The following is a 13,800-nucleotide window of genomic DNA, read 5'->3' on the forward strand; positions in this document are numbered from 1 at the left end:
GGAATCAAGAATCGCACCTCAAAACCTCATTAATCAACTTCTAAGCTTCAAACTCATTTCAACCAACTCCGAACGCGTCGAAACATACTTAGACAATTCGGAATGATGCCAAATTTTACGCACAAGTTATAAATCACCATACGGACTTATTCCCAAGCTCGGAATCCCAAATGGACCTCGATAACATGTCTACTCCAAACTAAATTTAAAGAACTAGAAAACCTTCAATGAACCAACTTTCAACTTTAAGCACCGAAACGCTCCCGGGTCGCCCAAAACTCGATCCGAAGACACGTCCAAGTCCAAAATCATCATACGAACCTATTGGAACCATCAAAGCCCGGTTCTGAGGTCATTTACTAAAAATGTTGAACCAAGTCAAACTTGGCCACCTTAGGCCACTATTAAGGAAATAAGTGTTCCGATTTCAACCCAAACCTTTCCAAACCCGAACCAACCATCCCCACAAGTAATAAAATAGTAAAAACACATACGGGAAGTATTAATTAAGGGAATAGGGATCTAAAAAACAAAACGAACGGTCGGGTCATTACATTCTCCACCTCTTAAACAAACGTTCGTCCTCGAACGGGTCTAGAATCATACCTGGAGTGCTGAATAGGTGTTGATATCTGCTCCGCATGTCCTCCTCGGTCTCCCAAGTAGCCTCCTCAGCCGTTTGACCCCTCCATTTGACCTTTACCGTAGAAATCTTCTTAAACCTAAACTGGCGAACATGCCTGTCAACAATGACAACTAGCTCCTCCTCATAACCTAAACTCTCATCTAGCTGAACCGTGCTGTAATCTAACACGTGCGACTTGTCGACATGGTACCTTCCGAACATAGACACATGGAAGACCGGGTGAATCCCCGATAGGCTGGGAGGCAAATCAAGCACATAAGGAACCTCCCCAACTCGCCTCAACACCTCAAATGGGCCAATAAACCTTGGACTCAGCATGCCCTTATTTCCGAACCTCATGATACCCTTCATCGGCGAGACTTTCAAGAGAACTTTCTCGCCCACCATAAATGATAAACCACGCACCTTCTGATCTGCATACCTCTTCTGTCTGGACTGCACTATGCGAAGTCGCTCCTAAATCAACTTCACCTTCTCCAAGGAATCCTTTACTAAATCAGTGCCATATAAGCTAGCCTCACCGGGCTAATTTCATCCTATGGGCGAACGACATCACCGACCATATAAAGCCTCAAATGGAGCCATCTCGATGCTGTACTGATAACTGTGGTAGTAAGGAAACTAGGCCAAGGGCAAGAATCGATCCAACTGCCCTCTGAAGTCAATCACGCATGCTCTGAGCATATCCTCCAGAATCTGAACTATCTGCTCTGATTGCCCGTCGGTCTGCGTGTAAAAAGCTGTGCTGAGTTCTACTCGGGTACCCAACTCGCTCTGTATCGCTCTCCAGAAATGCGAAGTGAACTGAGGGCCCCTATCTGATATGATGGAAACAGGCACACCATGCAACCGGAAAATCTCCTAAAGTGTGCCGACTTGGTCAGCCTGTCAACAATGACCCAAATGGCATCAAACTTCCTCAATATCCGTGGCAACCCAACTACGAAGTCCATAGTGATGCACTCCCACTTCCATTCCGGTATAACCATCTGCTGGAGTAGGACATCTGTCCTCTGGTGCTCATACTTAACCTGCTGACAATTTTGACATATCGCTACATACTCAACTATGTCCTTCTTCATCCTTCGCCACCAATAATGCTGCCTCAGATTGTGATACATCTTCGTAGCACCTGGATGAATAGAAAACCGAGAAGCGTGTGCCTTCTCTAGAATATTCTCCCTCAAGCCATCAACATTAGGAACACATAGGCGACCATGAAGTCGCAGAACACCATCCTCACTGATAGTAAGCTCCTTGGCACCACCCTGTAGTACCATCTCTCTGGGAACCAACAAGTGCGAATCATCATACTGATGAGCCTTGATTCTCTCAAGTAATGAAGACTAAGCCACAACACATGCAAGAACTCGACTGGACTCTGAAATATCAAACCTCGCGAGTTTGTTAGCTAAGGATTGAATGTCCAAAGCCAATGGACTCTACTCTACCAAAATGAATGCCAAACTACCCATACTCTCGGCCTTTTTGCTCAAGGCATCCACAACCACATTTGCCTTGCCGGATGCTAATGTCATAGTCCTTCAGTAACTCAAGCCACCTGTGCTGCCTCAAATTAAGGTCCATCTGCTCTAACAAATGCTGCAAGCTACGATGATCGGTGTAAACCTCCCAGGACACCCCATAGAGATAATGCCTCTAGATCTTGAGAGCATGAACTATCGCGGCCAACTCCAAATCATGTACGAGGTAATTCTTCTCGTTGGGATTCAACTGACGTGTCGCATATGCAATAACTCACGCCTCCTGAATCAATACACAACCCAAGAAAATGCGCAGAGCGTCGAAATACACGGTATACATCCCTGAACCAGAGGGCAACACTAATACCGGTGTTGTAGTCAAAATGGTCTTGAGCTTATGAAAGCTCGCCTCGCAATCATCGGACCATCTGAACGAAGCATCCTTATAGGTCAATCTAGTCAAGGGTGCTGCAATGGACGAGAAGCCCTCCACGAACCGATGATAATAACATGTTAACCCCAAGAAACTCCTGATCTCAGTCGTTGTGGTAGGACGAGGCCAACTCTGGACTGCCTCGATCTTCCTGGGATCCACCTTAATACCCTCACTTGATACAATATTCCCCAAGAAAGCCACGAAATCCAACCAGAACTCGCACTTGGAGAACTTAGCATAAAGCTTTTGTTCCCGCAAGGTCTGAAGAACTAACCTCAAATGCTACTCATGCTCCTCCATACTACGCGAGTAGATTAATATGTCATCAATGAAGACAATGAAAAATGAGTCAAGATAAGGCCTGAACACTCGATTCATCAAATCCATAAACATCATCAGGGCGTTTGTCAAGCCGAAAGACATCACTAGAAATTCATAGTAGCCATAACTAATCCGGAAAACCGTCTTCGGAACATCCGAAGCACGAATATTCAGTTGATGATACCTAGATCTCAAGTCGATCATAGAGAACACCGTGGCACCCTGCAACTAGTCAAACAAATCATTAATGCGCTGCAACGGGTACTTATTCTTGATGGTGACTTTGTTCAACTGGAGGTAATCAATGCACATCCACATACTTCCATCCTTCTTCTTCACAAACAACACCGGTGGGCCCCAAGACGACACACTGGGTATAATGAACCCCTTATCAAGCAACTCATGAAGCTACTTCTTTAACTCTCTCAGCTCATTGGGAGCCATACGATAAGGCAAAGTAGCAATAGGCTGGGTGTCTGGCACCAAATCAATGCCAAAATCGATATCCCAATCCAGCGGTATACCTGGTAGATCAACAGGAAATTCATCGAAAAACTCTCGTACCACCGGCACTGAATCTAACGTGGGAGTATCCCGAACAAAGGACAAATAGGACAAACAACCCTTCCTGATCATATGTTAAGCCTTCAAGAAAGAAATAATCTGGATGGAAGTACCAACAAACGAACTCCTCCACTCTAATCTGGGCAACTCAGGCATCGCAAAGGTAACACTCTTGGCATAGAAATCAAGAAAGGCATGGTACAGGGACAACCAGTCCATGCCCAAGATAACCTCGAAATCAACCATATCGAGCAATAAAAGATCCGCTCTGGTCTCATATCCCCAAAAAGTCACTGCATAGGACCAGTATACCTGATCCACAACAACAGATTCACCCACTAGGGTGGACACATATACAGGAATACCCAAGGACTATCGAGATACATCCAGATAAGGAGAAAATAGAGAAGAAACATAGGAGTAAGTAGACCCTGGATCAAATAATACCAAGGCATACCTATAACAAATACAAATAGTACCTATGATCACTGCATCGGATGCGACTACCTCTGGCCTGGTGAGGAAAGCATAGAATCTAGTCGGAGCGCCACCTGATTGGCCTCCACCTCTAGGGTGACCCCTACCCACCTGCCCTCCACCTCTGGCTGGCCTGGTGGGCGTTGTGGCAGCTTGTGCGATAATCACGGCCTGATGTTCCTACTGCTTGGTCTTGCCCCAAAGTCTGGGACAAAACCTCTTCACGTGGTCAAGATCCCCGCACTCGAAACAACCCCTCGGAGCAGTGGACAGCTGACCTGAAGTCTGACCCTGATGACCTAGATATCCACTGGAGGAACCTTGAATTGCTGGCAGGCCTTCCCGACATATGTTGCAATGTCTCCAATAGCAGTGGCCCCTTGGCTCTAAGCCTAATAGTGGTCTTAGTGTAAGGAAGCAAGCAATGGTAAGTACTCTCTGGAATAGCACTGAAGTAGGGTCGTGCTGGAGCACTCCGAGCAGGCAGTGGTGCTGACTGCATGGGTCTGCTAGACTGACCCCTCATGAACTGACCTCTACCCCTAGGTGGGGCACCACTGAATCCTCCAAACTGCCGGGAATACTTGTCCCTCAGAGCAAACTCTGCACTATGGTTGCGAATATGGTCGATCCTCCAAGCTATATCCACAACCTGATGAAAGGGAGTCCCCATCTCTGCCTCACGGGCCATAGAAACCTGAATCTCAGGGTGCAGACCTGAAAAGCACCCTCTCTGCATCTGTGGGGAGTATAACAGATGCATGGCAACACAAGTTAATGAATCTCGCCTCATAGTCGGTCACAAACATATGACCTTGACGGAGTCGCTCAAATTGACCCTGAAGCTACTCTCTCTCTCCGAAGGTGGTATGTACTTCTCCAAGAACAAATGTGTAAATTGATCCCAAGTAAAGGGAGGTGAACCTGCTGGCCTGCTAAGGAGGTAAGCCTGCCACCATCTGCAGGCCTTGCCCTCAAGCTGAAAGGTTGTGAAGTTGTCACGCCCCAAACTAGGGGAGCGCGACCGACGCTCAACTGAGTGAACTCGGCCGAGCAAGCCTGTTATATTTCCTTCTACCCAAACTCATCCATGAATAAAGAGGAGATGTACTCCATTAATCAAACACTAACAAGATTTCACTAACAACTCCCATTTCATTTCCATTAGCAGCTTCATTCATAATTTCTAAAATATTACAAGTTTATAGATATAATGAAAAACATGTTTGCCAAGTACCAACATTTCTAGTTCAATTCCCGACATCAAACACCACCCACAACCTGTCTACGGAGCCTCTTAGTACAACAGAAGAGTAATATGGAAAATGCCAGTAACAAGGCCTCGACTATACCTCAAAACACAAAGTACAACATTAATTGATATCAGGCCCAGAATAGAGTAAGGCTCACCAAAACCTGTTGAATAGGGAGTAACTGCTAATGAGGACCAAAGTTGCCCGCTAATGAACCACCTACATCCATTGAAGATGCAGCACTCCCGACAAAATAGGCTTTAGTACAAAAGTACTAGTATGTAAAGCTAAATGTCCTCTTTCAAAATATAATGCCCATATAAGAAAGGGAAAACCATAGAAGTAACGAGTCACAATCAACAATATCCAAATGGCCAGTTAAAACATAAAAAATTTTAAAATACGAAAATAATATATATTTTTGGTTGGGAGATCATTAGCATCGATATACTACTGTGTTTTTAGCACGGAATCCGATCACGCCTGATCGGCTAGGCCATCCCCCCACAAACAATGTGGTTTGACATGTGCGAAAAAAGGTGTTACCAAGAAAAGTACCACCATGTGCGCAATATGGCGTCCGATCTCCACCCCATCAGCTAGGCTGCCTTCCCACATATGCTGTGTGGGTTGAATTTTACAATTCCCAACCATTATATGTTTCATCCCAATTAAGGGGAATAATATCAACCCATCAATCACATCCCAAATAAGGGGAATAATCACAATCCACTCCTACACCGGCACGTGTAGTTTTGGGTATGGGCCTTATGACCCACCCTTCCTCTGTTTACTAATGATACTCCCAAAATATTTTTGATTTGCACACAAGGGAAACAAAAGCACAAATATATTTACCTCATCATCTTTCACATTTTATAAACCTCCACTAGTATTTGCAACTAATCACAACAACAATACTCCCTTGGCTCTTTGGCTATTCAGAAGATTCTTTATTCAAGGCACAGTGGCCGTATTTGATATTCCACACTTTTATTTCTTCCCTCTCATGTATCCTCATCATAAATATCAACATATATAATATTTCGGAAATAAAAACCTTAAGTTCATTAGAAATGAAGAATTTAAGCACAATAGATTTCTTTCCAAGAATGGAGTAAAATGATTGGCAATCGATGCAAGTTAAAATCATAAACAAGTAATACACCATTTATTCTTGAAATAGTTTTCCCCAAAAAGGGCAATACACAATTTCCACTCACGAATATGTAAGAATGCAAAACACATTGAAAATACTCACAAAGCATAGCATTAGTTAAAACAACCACATATGGGCATGACTTGAGTACATAAGCTTTTAGGAAATTCTATTTTTTTTAAAAATTTTGGAACAGTTAAATCAAAGCTCATTTCATAATTGTTCTCACATCATCTTATTTCATTGGCACCACTAGCCACAAGTATAACTTTCATTCTTGGCACGTTGGCCACACTTTATATCCCCAATTCACTTATTTCATTTTCAAGCATCTTTATAGATAACAAGCTATTTCCAATCAAGACTTTAGGTACCCATATGAGCAATTAAAAGTCATAGGCATATCGAGTTTTTCTCACACAATTTGGCATACTAGCTTTCATTTGAAACACGTCTCAAAGCCATAAAAGTTTTATACGCAATCAACACTTTGAACATATATATTTCGATATAACGCTCATTCGGAATAGTCAAGTTTATAAGGGATAACCCGGAACATAAAAATTAGGAACTTGAGCCGTCAATACTAGAAACTTACAGGAACATTATAGAATGTGATCCTAAGAGAGTAGTTTAGCCAACATACCTCGCTTTGAGCTTTTCTTAAATTACTACAACATTTTGAAAATCCTAGCAATCCCAATATATTTTGAGAAATAACAAAATTGAACACAAATTAGGAAGATATTCATGGTTTCAGCTCATTTGAGCATTTTATCAAACACTAGGTGTGCAAATTTGACTACAAATGTCACGCCCCAAAACCGCTGAGCGCGACCGGCGCTCAATCGAGTGAACCCGGCCGAGCAAGCATGTTAGATACTTTCTACCAACTCACCCATCATCAAAAAAAGACGTGGTTTCATTGATTATACAATAGGAAGCTCATTTATGCAATACTAAAGTGTTTCATTAGCTATTTTGCCTTTCAGTATCAAAATACACATATTCTTATAGTTTGAGTGGAACAAGTGATCAAACACAACATAACTTGCTTAACATTCCCAACACCCATATTCAACCCACATAGTGTCTACGGAGTCTCTAAAGATAAAAAGGAAAGTAAAGATGGTGCCGGCAACAAAGCCCCGACTATACCTCAAAAAGTGACCACAATATAAACAAAAGGTACAATACATGACCCCGGAATGAAATGGGGCTCACCGAGTCTGCTAAGAAGAGGATGCAGCACTATCTGTGATCAACATTATCTGCTATGTAGCCACCTGCATCCATTTAAAGATGCAGCGCCCCCGACAAAAGGGACGTTAGTACTGTCGAATAGTACTAGTATGTGTAATTAAACACTATCTCAATAAAATGAACAATAACACAGGGGGAGATAGTCAATAATGTAATATGAGCTTTAAATAACACTAAAACATCAAGTTAAAGATCACATAGATTTTTAAGTCAATTCCCGCATTATTAGGTAGGATGGGTTTTAGTACCAATATTCCACAATCCACAATACCACCGTGTTATTATACGGAGTCCGATCTCGGCCCGATCAGCTAAGCCATCTCATTTGAGACATCAACTATGTTCACAATTTCACTCACAATACCACCGTGTTATTACATGGAGTCCGATCCCGGCCCGATCGGCTAAGCCATCTCATTCGAGACATCAACTATTTCAATCGATCATCTTACTTCATATTTATTTCCCATCTTTTCAGCATATTGGCACTAGTGGCTTTAATTATAAAGTCGTTCTTGGCACTTGGCCTTATTTCACAATTCAAGCTCTTTTCCACAATCCAACATTATTATTATTATCATTTATAACAACACAGTTTTCATTCAATACTCTTGATTTCACATGTGAGCAATTTAGAATTCAAGGCACATAGAGGCTTTTCACACAATTTGGCATAACAGCCTTTAATCGAATTTGAAGTGAAGTCTAGGCATATTAGCACATATTCTAAGTCTTGAACATTTCCTCAAATGAAGAGATAACACGATGAAAGCATGGGAATACATATTACACATATATTTGCAAAGCAAGCACATTTGGGATAGCAATTTCTAGAACGTTCAATTTGGGACATACGTCGATTGCATGAATACTATGGGATTCAATTCTAAAAAGAGGGGGTTTAGCCAACATACCTCAATTGTGCCTCTTAAAACTCTAAGATGTCCAGCAATATTAGCAACTTTAATCTACTTTAGCAATATAGCAAAATTGAACCCAAAATTAGAAAAACGATCATAATTCTAGCTCACTTGAGCATTCTATCAAACACTATGTGTGTATTAAGGTTTCATGGCCCTTTTTATGAAAGACTCAACCAACCCACATCCCATTCTTTTCTATCTTTAACTCACAACCTCCTCACATACCTTAGGAACACATGCATGTAAGGTAAGTACTCCCATCCCCATGAATTACCTTTCTTAATGGCCCATTCTAGTTACATTTTGAAATTAAGAGTTTGGGTGATAGAATCTTACCTCTTAGGAAGAAGACCTAGGTGCCTCTCTTGATAATCTTCAAGGTTTTAAGTGAGAATTGAAGAGCAATTTGATGAAGATCACTTTCACCCTCTAGCACACTCTCTCTCACTCTAGAGTATCAGATTTTGCTAAAAAATGGCCCCTTACATCTATTTTAACAAAGTAGGATCGGGTTTTAAAATCCCAGAAATGAAGCTCCGGAATAGGTTATGCGGTCGCATATGCGACCGCAAAATGGTAATGCGGTTCGCAAAATGGCCGCGAAATTGGGTGCCAAAAGTGGAGAGGAACTGACCAGGTCTACGGTCACTATACGGCCTGCAGACCTATTCTGTGGTCGCATAATGCACCACAAAACGGTTCTGCAGTCGCATAGTGCACCGCAGAACCTCCCTCCGAATAATCCCAAGGCGGGATATGCTATAAGAGTGCGGCCCGCGAAATGGTTATGTGGTCGCATAATGGGCCGCAAAATGACATTAAAATGGCCCAGAAGACTGCTCCACTCTGCGGCCATTCTACTGTCCGTAGAGTGGTTCTGCAGTCGCAGAACGGACCGCAGAAATGCCTACTTCTGCCCAACATTTTTCTTCAACTCCCCAGTGTACTGTTCAATCCAAAAAGTCCGAACCGCGGCTCACAAGCCCGCTGCGAAGAATTTCTACTATTATTAACCTCTACGCCAGGCACCGCTCGAGGCTTTATATGGTAGGATATGTAGATCTCCCAGTGGGTGGTTTGAAATTAGGGAAGCAGAGTTGATAGGGCCAGACCTTGTACATAGGCTATGGAAAAAGAAAATCATTAAAGTGCGGCTGAAGACTGCTCAAAGTCATCAGAAGTCCTATTCGGATGTTCGTCGTAGGGATCTGGAGTTCAAAGAAGATTATTGGGTATTCTTGAAGGTTTCCCCTATGAAGGGTGTAATGCGATTTGGTAAGAAAGGGAAATTGAGTCCAAGGTATTTCGGACCGTACAAAATCATTCAGAGAATTGGCCAGGTGGCGTACAAGCTTGAGCTACTACCCGAGATGATATTAGTGCACCCGGTATTCCATGTGTCTATGATGAAGAAGATAGTTGGAGATCCATCAGCTATTGTGCCGGTTGAGAACCTTGAGGTTAATGAAGAATTGTCATATGAATAAATTCTAGTTGCCATTCTTGATAGACAAGTCCGAAGGTTGAGGAATAAAAAAATTGCCTCCGTAAAAGTGTTATGGCGAAACTAGCAGTTTGAAGAGGCCACGTGGGAGGCCGTGGAAGAAATGAAGAAGAAGTATCCTTACATGTTTGAATAGCTGTGTAATCCTTTCTTTTTATGAACTTGTCGCCTATAAATTTTGTATCACTTGTTCAATTAATGTAAAGGTGTTCCTTTTAATTATACGTTGCTTATGAGGCCATGATGGTATTGTTATGAGTTTTGTTACGTCATTTTGTTGTGTATATGTTTGAAAGATGTGTTTCTGGGGCTCTCTGACAGGTGGATAGGCCTAGTTACAAAGGAAACTCTGGCGAAATCTTTGGAAATTTAGGGAGTTAGTCAACTTTGGGACTGCTGGTGTGTGGTATGATAACCGAGCTGCATAAGTATCTAATAGTGGACCTTGATCCTCATTCGAGGACGAATTATCTTAAGTGGGTGAGGATATAAGGCCCCGTAATTCATTTCCTAAAATCCCGGATTTTTGTGATGCCGAAGTGTTTAAATGCTAGCGTAATAGCTATTGTTGTAGGCAAATTCTATGAGTGATAAGTGGTCATCCCAGCTACACTTGAAGTCAAGAACACAAGCACGCAACATGTCCTCGAGTGTCTGAATAGGCCGCTTTGCCTGCCCATCGGTTTGTGGATGGAAGGCTGTACTAAGATTTACTTTAGTACCCAAACCCTGCTGAAATTTCTTCCAAATATTGGCCGTGAACTGAGCCCCTCGACCGGAGATGATAGAAACTGGAGTGCCATGCAACATGACTATTTCCTTGATATACAAGAAGTGTGCTGATTTCGTGAGTCGATCCACGATCACCCAAATTGAGTCAAACTTGCGCGGAGTGCGCGGTAATCCTACCATAAAATCCATATTAATCATTTCCCACTTCCATATTGGAATTTCTATGTTCTGTGCCAACCCACCAGGCCGTTGATGTTTGGCCTTCACTTGCTAACAATTCGAACACCTTGCCACAAAGTCTGCAACATTCCTTTTCATATCATTCCACCAATAGACTTCCTTGAGATCGTGATAAATCTTTGTAGAACCTGGATGCACAGAATACCTAGAAACGTGAGCCTCGGTCATGATTCTTTCCTGGAGACCATCTACATTTGGAACACATAGTTGCCCTTGGTACCTTAGTGTACCATCATCCATGCTAAGCGCAAACGCCATAGTCTTATGCTTTTGAATCCCCTCATTCAATTGTACCAAAAATGGATCGTTGTATTGCTTCTCTTTGACTTCCACAACATGCGAAGATTCAACCCTATTTTGCAAAATTACCCTTCCTTCACTAGAGTCTGCGAGGCGAACTCCCAAACTAGATAGCTGGTGAACCTCCCTGGACAACGGCCTTTGACATGCCTCCAAGTGGGCCAAACTACCCATAGATTTCCGGCTAAGAGTTTCCGCCACAACATAGGCTCTCTCCGGGTGAAACAGAATATCGATGTAGTAATCTTTGAGTAACTCAAGCCATTTTCTCTGCCTCAGATTCAGCTCCTTTTTCTTGAAAATATATTGAAGACTCTTGTGGTCTGTGAATACATCCACATGGATCCCATACAAATAATGATGCCAAATCTTCAGTGCAAAAACCACTGCCACAAGTTCTAAGTCATGAGTTGGATAGTTCTTTTCATGATTCTTGAGTTGCCTAGAAGCATAAGCTATAACCTTGTTGTGTTGCATTAATACACACCCAAGCCCAATTCTTGAAGCATCACAATATACCACAAATCCATTTGTACCCTCTGGCAGGGTCAACACCGGCATTGTAGTCAACCTCGATTTCAACTCCTGGAAGCTCATTTCACAAGTATCGGACCAATGGAACTTAACTGCTTTTTGAGTCAATTTAGTCAACGAAGAGGCAAGAGTAGAGAAACCCTCCACAAACTTCCTGTAATACCCTGCTAAACCCAAGAAATTGCGAATCTCGGTTGGCGTTGTAGACCTATGCCAATTCTTCACTGCTGAAATCATTTGAGGATCCACTTTAATTCCTTCTCTCGAGACAACATGACCCAAGAATGTGACAGATTCGAGCCAAAATTCATACTTTGAAAATTTCGCGTACAATTAGTGTTGATGAAGAGTCTGCAACACTGCCCTGAGATGATCGGCATGGTCCTCCCGACCTCGTAAATACACAAGAATATCGTCAATGAACACTATCACAAAGGAGTCGAGGAAAGGCTTGAAAACCCAATTCATAAGATCCATGAAAGCCGCCGGGGCATTTGTTAGCCCAAAAGATATTACCAGAAATTCTAAGTGCCCATACCGGGTTTTGAAAGCTGTTTTTGGAATATCTTGCTCCTTGATCTTCAATTGGTGATACCTGGATCATAAATGAATTTTGGAGAAGTATCTAGCACCCTGTAACTGATCAAACAAATCATCTATTCTTGATAACGGGTACTTATTTTTTATTGTGACTTTGTTGAGTTGCCGGTAGTCAATACACATTCTCAGCGATCCACCTTTCTTCCTTACAAAGAGAACCAGTGCGCCCCATGGTGACACACTTGGTCGGATGAAACCCTTCTCTAACAAATCCTTCAATTGCTCATTTAGCTCCTTCAATTCTACTGGTGCTATCCTGTAGGGCGGAATAGATATAGGTTACGTGTCTGGCATCACATCAACCCCAAAATCAATCTCCCTATCTAGCGGAATCCTAGGGAGTTTAGGAAAGACCTCTGGAAATTCATTCATAACTGGCACAGATTCGAGTGTAGGTGCCTCAACAGTGGTGTCCGTAACTTGGACCAAGTGATAGACACACCCCTTGTTAATCATCTTCGTGGCCTTAAAGTAAGAAATAAACCTACCATTCGGCACAACATTATCCCTCTTTTACTCAATAACCGGCTCGTTTGGAAATTCAAACCTCACAGTTCTAGTTCGGCAGTCGAGCTTAGCAAAACATGAATAAAGACAATCTATCCCCATAATTACATCAAAATCGACCATCCCCAATTCAATGAGATCTACCACGGTGTCCTGACCTCGTACCGTGACAACACAACCCCTATACACCATTGCGGCCACAATAGACTCGCCAACCGGAGTAGATACAGAGAACGGCTCATGAAGTTGTTTCGGTTCTATCCCAAATTCCATAGCAACATAAGGGGTAACATAGGACAAGGTGGAACCGGGATCAATAAGAGCATATACATCATGAGATTGGACATTCAATATACCTATGACAACATTTGGAGAAGCCTCTGCACTCTGGCAACCACTCATAGCATAGAAACGTCCGGGTCCTCCTGAACTCTTCGCACCACCCCTAGCTGCACCACGCCCTACTGGTGTTGGAGAGCCTCGAGCAGGAGTGGGTGCTGAAGATGTAGCAACTGCAGAACTGGATGGTTGTGTTGTGCCCTTGCCCTCACCCGGGCAGGATGAACGACACTCCCTCTCAATATGACCCCTCATTCCACACCCATAACATACCGGCATGTCCTGGTAGCAGATCCCCATATGCATCCTCCCACACTTGGGGCATGGGGGCCTCCGCTGCAGCTGGAATCTCCTTCCTGATTGGCCATGATTGTGGGACCCCCTGTTGGCTTGATTAGGCCTGCAGTGACTCCCCTGCTGCTGACTGGGCCCTGCTGGCGGTGCACTGGCTGAAGACTGAGCAAAAGACTGGGGTGGCCCTTATTACCCTCCCCTAAAAGCTGATCTCCCACCACCAA

This window comes from Nicotiana tomentosiformis, chromosome 4 (genome assembly GCF_000390325.3).
Source record: "Nicotiana tomentosiformis chromosome 4, ASM39032v3, whole genome shotgun sequence".
Classification (NCBI taxonomy): Eukaryota; Viridiplantae; Streptophyta; class Magnoliopsida; order Solanales; family Solanaceae; genus Nicotiana; species Nicotiana tomentosiformis.